Genomic DNA, 11,763 nt, shown 5'->3' with positions numbered 1-11,763 from the left:
TACTCAGCCTTGCTTGTGGCAAAAAAATTTTACAGGTTCTCTGGAGGATATGGTTGCTGGAGTGACTTGGCCGTCCACCTTGCCACCGGGTTGGACTGTCGAGTGGGACCCTGCCTCGGCTGAGGAGGAGCATGAGGAGTGATGGGACAGGCTTCCCCATCTCTCCATTTATTTATCGTTAGTTTATTCCGCTGCATTTCAGAACAATGATGGTTACTTTTGCGAAAACTCCGATGGTGACAATGGTGATGTAATAATTTAATACTCTTCCATGCATGGTATTATGCTTTATTGTATTTGCTCTGTGACTCACCATCGAGTGAGACTGTGGTACTTGATCCTGTCAGTGGCCGTGTCGGACTAGATCTGAGGGATTGACGGATTATCCCCCTTTAAGTGTGGTCTAGCCTCTAAGGCGGGACTTGGGCACTTAAGTTGGAATAATTCGGGCAGTTCCGCCACAGCTGGTATCGGAGCTTGTACCACCATAGAGGAATCAATAAAATATAAATACCATCAATTTTCTAAATAAAACTTGATAGAAACAAGTTGGATAGATAGTAGGACGAGCAGGATAGACCTAGGACGTGAAGCCTTAGGTTAATAGAAGGGTAGCTAGGTGGCTAAGTAACTCGGCCCTACAAGCCACTTTTACAGGATGGGAGTTCCTCCCTATTCCTTTTATCTTGTTGTGAGGTCGTTCAGGACGAGCATGCATGCATTCATACTTAAGCAATGGATAACTAAGTAAGGACTTAAAAACAAGATAACAACCAACTAGGTCCTTAGTGCCTTTTTACTTAACTAGAGAAAGGCTGAGTTGTATTTTTCTCTTATTCTTTTTATAATTCTTTTTCTTTTACTTACGCTTAACCGTACACAGATGACTTCCCACGGATCCTCCGATGACGGAAATGCACTGACCCACACTGACGGACTTGCACGTGAGGGCTTTCCCCGCATTTTGTGGGAAGTGCTTCAGGGAGCCGGATACGCGACACCCCCTCAGTACGCGGTGCAGCAGTTCGAGAAGCACCGAGTGCCTCGCTGTAGGGTGAGGATGACTTTGGAGCCTCATCCCCTGCAGCCAGGATGGCGCTCCTTGGACTCCGAGTCTTTCGGATACCGAGCGGAGGACACGATCGAGGCGATCGCGCTGCACGGATTGACTACTTTCTGCGGATTCCATCCCTTAGAGCTGGCTACCCACCCCATTGGCTTGTTCCCCGCTGAGAAGGAGGACGACCCAATGTGGAAGGATCGGGTGGAGCATGCTAAGGATATCTGGGCCATCTACCCAGGTCAGACTGCGCACTTGACAGTACGGTGCATGAATGCTCTGTACCGTCTGCAGGTGATGCGTGGTGAGGCCATGTCCCATCTGATGGCACTGCTGGAGGCCACCAAGATCACGTTGGACAACCGAGAGGAGCTTGTGGTCGACTTGTCTCAAGAAATGGTAGAAAAGGATTTGCAAGTGGAGCAACTGTCTGGTGAGATTCATGAGTTGGAGGAGCTAGTGGGCACCCGGGAGAACACCATTGAGGTCCTAGAGGATCAGCTCCTCAACACTCAGCAGCAGCTGGCAGAAGCAAATGAACACTTAGACATGCATCACCAAGAGATCCATGGTGAGGGGGCTGACGAGGACGTTGGCATCGAGGGAGGAGACGAGTCTGCTTCCAGTATAGACACTGCTGGCTCGGGAAGACCACCTTCCCCCGAGTCGAGTGTTGCTTCGTTCGCTCACTAGGTGTCCAGGGTAGGTTTAGAAGTTGGACGCTCGGGCTCCTCGCCGCTAGCTTAGCTTTTGCACCCTTAGGGTACTAGGCTAGGTAGAGTTGAGTCATTTTTGAACAATTTGATGTAATCGTATTAAACTCTCTTGGGAGCTTGTGTGATGGATGCTTTTATCAGTTTAAAATTGGAAGGAAGAATCTCTGCCCCTTAAAAATCCCTGTTGTTGAAGTCGGATCTTTCATGCTGTTTTAACTTGTCCTCGTGATAAAAATCTTGAATTTTGGAATTGTGGTGTTAAGTAAGTATGTGGATTTTTCAGATGGCCGGGAGGCAGCGTCGTGGCCAGAACGAGCACGTTCCACCGCCGCCCCCACCTCCCACTCTGCAGGAGCTCATGGCTCAGCAGAATGAGATTCTGAGGCAGCTGGCTCAACGTCAGCCACCACCCCAGCATTATGGTGGTGGAGACCACCAGCGTCACCCTGCGGCGGCCACCTATCAGGAATTCCTCAGCACCCAGCCTCCACTGTTCACAAGGGCGGAGGACCCACTTGACGCAGATGTGTGGCTGCGAGTGGTGGAATCCAAGTTTCCACTGCTCCATGGAGTTTGCTCAGAGGTCACCAAAGTCAGGTTCGCTACCCAGCAGCTTCGCGGACCTGCAAGGACTTGGTGGGATCACTTTCTTGCTATGCAGCCAGAGGACCGAGAGGTGGAGTGGAGGGAGTTTAAGGCAGCTTTTAGAGGACACCATATACCAGCCGGGATCATGGACAGGAAGCTCAATGAGTTCTTGGCACTCACTCAGGGCAACAGGACAGTGTTGCAGTATGCCCAGGCCTTTAATGACTTGTGCCAGTATGCGGGATATCATGCTGATACAGATGAGAAGAAGAGGGACAGATTCAGAAGGGGGCTCAGCACTAAGCTCCGGGATCGTCTCAACACCGTCAGGGCCAACAGTTACAATGAGTTGGTCAACATGGCTATCTCCCAAGAGGACTGCATTACAGCTAGGCAGGCAGAGAAGAAGAGGAAGACCCCCGTGGAAGGACCCTCAGCTCAGCCACAGCGCTTCAGGATTGTATCCGACACCCAGGGCAGGGGAGCCCAGCAGCAGCAAGGGCGATGGGTAATCCGACCTCAGCGGCAGCAGCAGCAGCAGGCACCCAACCGCAACCAGTTTCCAGCTCAGAGGAATGATCAGCAGCAGCAGTACCGCCAAGCCAATGACAACAGGTGCTTCACTTGTGGCAACACTGGGCATTATGCCAAGAATTGCCCCAGGAACCAGCAGAGGCAGGGGCAGAATGTCAATCAGAACCAAGGCAAGAGACAGAAGGTGCAAGTGAGGCAGGGCAGACTAAACTTCACCACCATGGTTGATATCCCAGAGGGAGCACCCGTCATGACCGGTATCTTTACAGTTTTGAATTATCCTGCGATTATTTTATTTGATTCGGGTGCATCGCATAGTTTTATCAGTGCTAAGTTTAGTGCCAAATGCCAGTTGCCCTTTCACCATACCGATGGGGGCATTACAATTTCAACGCCAGGAGGCAGAGTTGCCACTTATCAAATCAACAGGCAAGTGCCTATAAAATTTGGTAGTCTGGTGATTAGAACCACCCTTCTCATCTTAGGGTTGGATAGCGTGGATATTATTTTGGGAGCTGACTGGTTGACCAGGCATCAGGCAGTTTTGGACATTGCAGCCAGAGCCATTGAAATCCATTCCCCTGCTTATGGCGAGACTGTTTTGTATTTACCCGACCAGGGTTGTACCCGATCTTGTGCCTTTGTTATGATAGAATCCCCGGTGGAAAAGATCCCAGTGGTCTGTGACTACCCAGACGAATTGCCAGGGATGCCACCTGACCGGGATATCGAGTTCGCAATTGAGTTGCAACCCGGGACTGCTCCTATCTCCAAGAGACCCTATAGGATGCCTCCCGCGGAATTGGCAGAATTGAAGAAACAGTTACAAGAATTGTTGGACAAGGGGTTTATTCGTCCAAGCACTTCACCATGGGGATGTCCAGCTTTATTTGTGAAGAAAAAGGATGAGAGTTTGAGGATGTGTGTTGACTACCGTCCTCTCAATGCGGTGACTATTAAGAACAAATACCCACTGCCCCGCATTGATGTTCTGTTTGATCAGTTGGTAGGAGCCAAGGTATTCTCCAAGATAGACCTTCGCTCAGGATACCATCAGATAAAGATCCGTGCCAGTGATATTCCCAAGACGGCTTTCTCTACCAGATATGGACTGTATGAGTTTCTGGTAATGTCTTTTGGGCTGACCAATGCCCCGGCTTATTTTATGTACCTGATGAACTCAGTGTTTATGCCAGAATTGGACAAGTTCGTGGTCGTTTTCATTGATGATATTCTGGTCTATTCCAAGAATGAAGACGAACATACTGAGCACCTGCACATCGTGCTTCAGCGACTGCGCGATCATCATCTTTATGCTAAGTTGTCCAAATGTGAGTTTTGGCTGAAGGAGATCAAATTCTTGGGTCATACAATTTCTCAAGATGGGATATCAGTTGATCCTGAGAAAGTACAGGAGGTGATGGATTGGAAACCCCCGACTACAGTGAAACAAATTCGGAGTTTTCTGGGATTGGCAGGGTATTACCGACGATTTATTCCGGATTTCTCCAGAATTGCCAAACCAATGACTGAACTGTTGAAGAAGGGAGTCAAGTTTGAGTGGAGCCAAAAGTGTGAGGATGCCTTCCATACCTTGAGGCAGCATTTGACCACAGCCCCAGTGCTGGCCCAACCTGACAACACCAAGCCATTTGAAGTTTACTGTGATGCTTCTGGTACTGGTTTGGGATGTGTCTTGATGCAAGAAAACAGAGTGATTGCTTATGCTTCCCGGGCACTCAGGCCCCATGAGCAGAACTACCCTACACATGATCTAGAATTGGCAGCTGTAGTTCATGCTCTTAAGATATGGAGACACTACCTGATGGGAGCTCACTGTAACATCTACACTGATCACAAGAGTCTCAAATACATCTTCACTCAGGCAGATCTAAACATGAGGCAAAGGAGGTGGTTAGAGTTGATCAAGGATTATGATTTGGAAGTGCATTACCATCCAGGGAAGGCCAATGTTGTGGCAGATGCCTTGAGCAGAAAGGCCCAGTGCAATTGCATGAGCATGGATGTAGGAGTGACCACCCTGTGTGATGAGTTGTGCAGATTGAACTTGGAAGTTGTTTCTGCGGGTGACCTAAGCTACATCTCAGTGGAGCCCACATTGCAAGAACAGATAGTCAGGGCACAGGTTGAGGATAAGGGTGTTCAGATTATCAAAGACATGATCAAGCAAAAGGCAGAAAAATACAAGTGTTTCCGACAGGACAGCAAGGGAATTCTATGGTTTGAAGATCGATTGGTTGTTCCTAAGGACCCTGAGCTTAGAAAGAAGATACTGGATGAAGCTCACCTTTCCAAATTCACCATGCACCCTGGTAGCAACAAGATGTATCATGATCTTAGATCTCTATATTGGTGGACTAGAATGAAGAGGGAAATTGCCCAGTACATATCCGAGTGTGACACTTGCCAAAGGATAAAGGCTAGTCACTTGAAGGCAGCTGGCCCTTTACAACCCCTTCCCATACCATCTTGGAAATGGGAGGACATTTGCATGGACTTCATAGTGGGATTACCCAATACCTCCAGACATCATGATTCTATTTGGGTTATCGTGGACAGGCTGACCAAGACTGCTCATTTCTTACCAGTGCATACCACCCACAGGGCAGAGAAGTACGCTGAGATTTATGTTGATCAGATAGTAAGGTTGCATGGTATTCCCAAGACCATTATATCTGACAGAGGAGCACCATTTGTGGCACGATTTTGGGAGCAACTGCAGGAGTCACTTGGAACCCAAGTAATCCGAAGCTCAGCATATCACCCTCAAACGGATGGTCAAACAGAAAGAGTGAATCAAATATTGGAAGACATGTTGCGAGCATGTGCACTACACTACGGAAAAGATTGGGACAAGTGTCTGTCCTTGGCAGAGTTTTCTTACAATAACAGCTATCAGTCCAGTCTGAAGATGGCACCTTTTGAGGCATTGTATGGGAGAAGGTGTAGGACCCCACTAAATTGGTCTCAAGCAGAAGAAAGGGAAATTTTTGGACCAGACTTGGTACTCGAGGCAGAGGCAAAAGTCAGAGTTATTACTAAGAACTTGGAAGCTGCTCAGGCCAGGCAAAAGAGCTATCATGACAAGAGGCGGAAGCCCCTACAATTTGAGGTGGGAGATCATGTTTATCTTAAGGTATCCCCCACCAAGGGTGTTCAGAGATTCGGGATCAAGGGCAAGTTAGCTCCTCGCTATATTGGACCCTACAAGATCCAGGAGGCTTGTGGACCCGTAGCCTATCAAGTGGAATTGCCACCTCACATGTCGACCGTTCACAATGTGTTCCATGTATCTCAGCTGCGGAAATGTGTTCGTCTACCCATTGAAGTACTACCAGAACCAGATATTGAGATAGAACCAGACTTGTCCTACCAAGAGTACCCCATCAAGATATTAGATCAAAAGGAGAGATCAACTCGGGCAAGGACAGTAAGAATGTATAAGGTTCAGTGGAGTCACCATTCAGCAGAAGAAGCTACATGGGAGACTGAGGATTTTCTACGCTCTCGCTTCCCCGACTTTCTACCCAAAAGAGTCGGTATGTAACCCCAAAACCCCACCCCCACCTGCCCTTTGAAAGCAATTATAAGAAAAACTTAGATAACAAGGATAGTCTAAGTTGTGAATTTAACTTAAGAAGGGCTTCCTTCTGAAGTTGCAAAGAGAATGACATTCGAAGAGCAGTTAACGAGAGAAACTTGAGTATAAAGAAAGAGTAGCACCAACACACCTTCCAGCACCCTCCAAGGGACTCTACCTAAAATCTCGGGACGAGATTCCTTTAAGGGGGGAGGGCTGTAACACCCCAGGTGTTACCCTGGCTGGAGCACACCTTGGCACTCAAGACTATGATCACATGTGGAAGAACTTAAGGAACAAAAGTATAAGGGGCTTTGGAAACTAGGTTTTTACCAAGAGTTGGGAATAACCAAAGGCATTACCCTAATTGTGTGCAACTATCACCTTGGGAGAGGGGGAAAGAACCCTAGACCTCTCTTAAACCCTAGCTCCCAAAACCATGGAGAAGGGGGGGAAGAGAGTGAGCAAATGAGCAAAACATGAGTTACTTTTACCCCAAACCCTAAGCAACATTTAACCATCAATTAGGGGGGGGGGATATTGCAAAAAGGCCCCTGGGGAAACCCCATTTCCAATCTCCAAGTGGAAGAGAGAGCTAGAGCTCTCTAGTTCCCTCTAAGTCCCATTTTAGCCCTAAATCAAAGATCAACCGTGTTCACTTTAAAAATGGCGCCAAAACCACTTGGGTTCTATACCAAAAATGTGCAATACCACTTAGGGCACCCACTGGAAAAAGTTGAGCTCGAGACTCGGACGTTTGACATGCCATGGCATGGCTTTTGTCGCGAAGTGCTCAGTGTGACACACTTGATTTGGCACCCGAAGATCTCCCTCCCTAGGCCGTATCTGCCCCGACGTCTCACAGTTGAGTGACAACCCTAGGTGCCAGGAAGAGGTCTGCGCCGGACTTTTGCAAAGATTCGCACGTTTGCGACCTCTGGCGACATTTGAACACTGGAAGAAACAAACAGCCACGTGTTCGACGCCGTCTGCCGCGCCAGAGCATGCCCGAGCACGCCCCGCGCCGCGCCCGAGCCAAGCCGGTGCCCTGGTACGCGTCCGCGGCTATAAAACGCTCAGGAGCCTTGGCCGTACCCCTCCGCACGCGCTCAAGCCTCACCGGAGCTCAGTTCACCGCCGTTTGCCCATACGCGACGTGCCCGCGGCCACCCGAGCCCCTGCCACCGTAGACCGGCCAGCCCAGCCATCCCCAACCCCGTCCAGCCCTCGGAGAAGACTGTGCACGTCTCCGTGAAGCTCCCCGAGCGAGGAATCGGAGTTTGCTTCGCCGGAGAGGCCGGCCCAAGGTCACCGGACTTCAACCGACCGCCGGCAACCGTGGACCGAGGTACACAGTGAACCTCTCTTCAATTCCTTGCACGGTTAGACTCCTTAGACCTCCACGAAGCTCCCTATGCCCTTGGATTGAACTATGCCGCCGTGGATAGGCCGGAGCACACGTCGCCGACGAGCCCGCCCGCCTGCACACGTGGACCGGGCGATTCCGGCCGTCTCCAGCGACGAGCCGCACCTCGACGTGATCGCCAGACCCTCCCCGAGCCGACCCCACCCTTCGCCGGACCTCCCTCGCCGCCGGTAAGCCGCGCCACCCTTTTCTTTCCCGCGACTACTGTTTCGGTTGAGAGAGGGACTGCGGGTGGGAGGGAGAGAAGTCCAGGGGGTTAAGTGAAAGGTCAGAGACTCAAGTGAATAGTGCCACGAGGGTAGATCTATGAGGTTTGATTTGTTTTAAACCTAGGGACCTCGGCGCAAACTGTATTTCCAGGAAAACTTAATTAAAACCTGATTTAAATTCAAACAGAAACTTTAAAAACCCATAACTTCTGTTTGGTTTATCCAAATTTGGTCAAACTGATTTTGCCAGACTCTAAATAATGTACCCTATTTAGGAAAAAATATAAAACCCCTTGGTGCTGTGGAAAACTTAAAAGTTCTGATTTAATGTTAACTTTGGCCAAAAGCTAAATAATAGTAAGAAAAATAGTTGGGCTATTTGACTAGGGTTAGGAAAATTTGGAGAAGTTTATATTCACCTACTAACCTGTTTAAAAATGTTAAACCCCTCTGTCCATTACATTAAGTTAGTTTTAACCCCTTATTCCATAATATGCTTAAGTTTAAGAAAAATAGGAAAAGTGACATAAATATTGAACCAGAGGGGACCTCTATTTTTATTAGGTCACTTATTCAATATAGTTCACTAGAAAAATACATCATACCCTGTTTTAGTGTAAAGTGATCAAGATCTCTTTTATTTTAATAAAATAAGGGAAACTTAGAAAAATTCTACAAAAATAACCCCAAGGTAAAAACACCCCCACCCTTGGGATAACTATTGTTTTATTAAGGAGAACTTAGGAAAAATATGAAATCTGCTGTTTGACATTTTTCAAATAATAATGTAGTAGAAAGAGCCTTTTTGACCCTAAACTTGAGAAAATCATAACTAAATAACCACCCCTTAATTTTCTGTGATTTTTAGCACAGAGACCGATTATTACCATGAGATGCCAGTAAAAATAACCTTTAGGACAGAACCTACACATAATTAAGAGGTGTAGTGCAAAGAGGCCCATTTGCATAACTTTTGTCATTTTTGTTTAAAGCCTAGTTTTTATACTTTAAGCCTCATATTCCCAAAACAAGCTAGAATGGCAAGTGACAACCCACTGTAATTTTTACAGAATTTTTGGAAATTATTAAAATCTTGTTGTAGTTCAAACCTACCTTAGAAACCCTAAATGGAAAATTTAAGAAAGGAAAATAAATAATGTGAATTAATGATTCCCCAAAACCTTGTAATCTGTCCACTAGAGTGTATCAAGACCCTACCAATTCCACTATGAGTCCTAAAGCCAAACTTAAGTCTAAAGGGTAAAGAGTCTATCTATATATATGTACACCACTAGAAGCCCCACATGACTAAGAAAACCCTAAGTTACTTCTTAACTTAGTTTCTTTAACTTAATGTCCTTAAATCTTGCATAATCATGACATACATGTTCATTGCATTCGATAGACTGTAATCTTGCTGACGGAGAGTACATCCTCGTGCCGGAGCAAGGAGCTGCCCAGGAGGTTGCCCCCGACCCAGCACCAGAGCCTGCACCTGAGGACCTGCCTGCCACTACTTTTGAAGGCAAGCCCCGGTTTTATGCATAACCGTTTATATATGCTATTTTACTGCACTTAATGTTTGTAGGCTTGTACTGTGCACTTAAGTGTAGGAGTTGACTGAAACCCTAGTTGCATGATCTCAGGAATCCTTCTGAAATGAATACTAGTATGCTAGGTCGAGTAGCTGCTTATTTAATTAGGGATCTCGGTAGAAGTCGAGTGATTTTTCTAGCACTCGCGCGAGGTCAGGACATTGATTGTAACCACCTTCATATCATACTGAGGTTGGTTTGTGGGCGACAATCCATGGGGGATTGGTTGTCTACGGGATGAAATTTGAATAAGGATTAAGGTGTGGTACCGTGAGTCAAGCGTTTGAACGTACTAAACATATACCGAGAAATATGGTAAATCGGTAAGCCTAGTACCTGATTGAACCTGGCAGCAGATTGCCCTCCTCACGCGACCTGAGACGAGGTCTCCCATTCCGGTTATGGTGGGTACAAGTGCGGTCACTGCACGACGGCCAGTCGGGGTCAGTGAGGCATTGTACGCCAAGGCGGTGAGCCCCTCTCTGCTGACGGGGAATCGATGGGGACGGTTGATGTGTGTGGGGACGGAGTGCCCCTGCATGTCGTGTGTTTAGGTTTACCTTGCAAGGATAAAAACTCGATTCGAATCGTCTGCTTCTCGCAGCTAATGAGACTGCTTGATCCATGCTGCTGCATTGAGTAACAAGTGAAATGATGCGGAGATGATATAAGATGTTGATTGCTAAAATGTTTGCTACTTTGTATGAATAGATAGTACACTTTTAGCCTTAAGAGAGTCACACTTAACTTTGACTAAATTAAAATCTTGACTTAGAAATTCAGCTAGTGCTTTTGGCAACCAAACCCCACAGCCAAACAGCTGCATGTCTAGAGGTAGAGGAGTATAGACTCCTCACACCGGGTAAGTCTAGCTGAGTATTAGTATACTCAGCCTTGCTTGTGGCAAAATTTTTTTACAGGTTCTCTGGAGGATATGGTTGCTGGAGTGACTTGGCCGTCCACCTTGCCACCGGGTTGGACTGTCGAGTGGGACCCTGCCTCGGCTGAGGAGGAGCATGAGGAGTGATGGGACAGGCTTCCCCATCTCTCCATTTATTTATCGTTAGTTTATTCCGCTGCATTTCAGAACAATGATGGTTACTTTTGCGAAAACTCCGATGGTGACAATGGTGATGTAATAATTTAATACTCTTCCATGCATGGTATTATGCTTTATTGTATTTGCTCTGTGACTCACCATCGAGTGAGACTGTGGTACTTGATCCTGTCAGTGGCCGTGTCGGACTAGATCCGAGGGATTGACGGATTATCCCCCTTTAAGTGTGGTCTAGCCTCTAAGGCGGGACTTGGGCACTTAAGTTGGAATAATTCGGGCAGTTCCGCCACAGTACGTAACCCCAAAACCCCATCCCCACCTGCCCTTTGAATTCAATTATAAGAAAAACTTAGATAACAAGGATAGTCTAAGTTGTGGATCTAACTTAAAAAGGGCTTCCTTCTGAAGTTGCAAAAAGAATGACATTCGAATAGCAGTTAACAAGAGAAACTTGAGTATAAAGAAAGAGTAGCACCAACACACCTTCAAGCACCCCTCCAAGGGACTCTACCTAAAATCTCGGGATGAGATTCCTTTAAGGGGGGAGGGCTGTAACACCTCAGGTGTTACCATGGCTAGAGCACACCTTGGTGCTTAGGACTATGATCACATGTGGAAGAACTTAAGGAGCAAAAGTATAAGGGCTTTGGAAACTAGGTTTTAACCAAGAGATGTGAATGACCAAAGGCATTACCCTAATTCAGTGCAACTATCACTTTGGACAAGGGGGGAGAAAACCCTAGACCTCTCTTGAACCCTATCTCCCAAAACCATGGATAAGGGGGGAGAGAGGGTGAGCAATTGTGCAAAACTTGGGTAATCTTTAATCAAACCTTAATTAACCTTATAACCAGCAATTAGGGGAAGGAAATATTGCAAAAAGACCCCTGGAGAAACCCCAAATCAAATCTCCAAGTGGAGAGAGAGCTAGAGCTCTCTATTTCTCTCTAAGTTAAAAACTACACCTACACTAAAGA

This window comes from Zea mays, chromosome 5 (genome assembly GCF_902167145.1).
Source record: "Zea mays cultivar B73 chromosome 5, Zm-B73-REFERENCE-NAM-5.0, whole genome shotgun sequence".
NCBI lineage: Eukaryota > Viridiplantae > Streptophyta > Magnoliopsida > Poales > Poaceae > Zea > Zea mays.
This window is presented reverse-complemented; position numbering follows the sequence as displayed.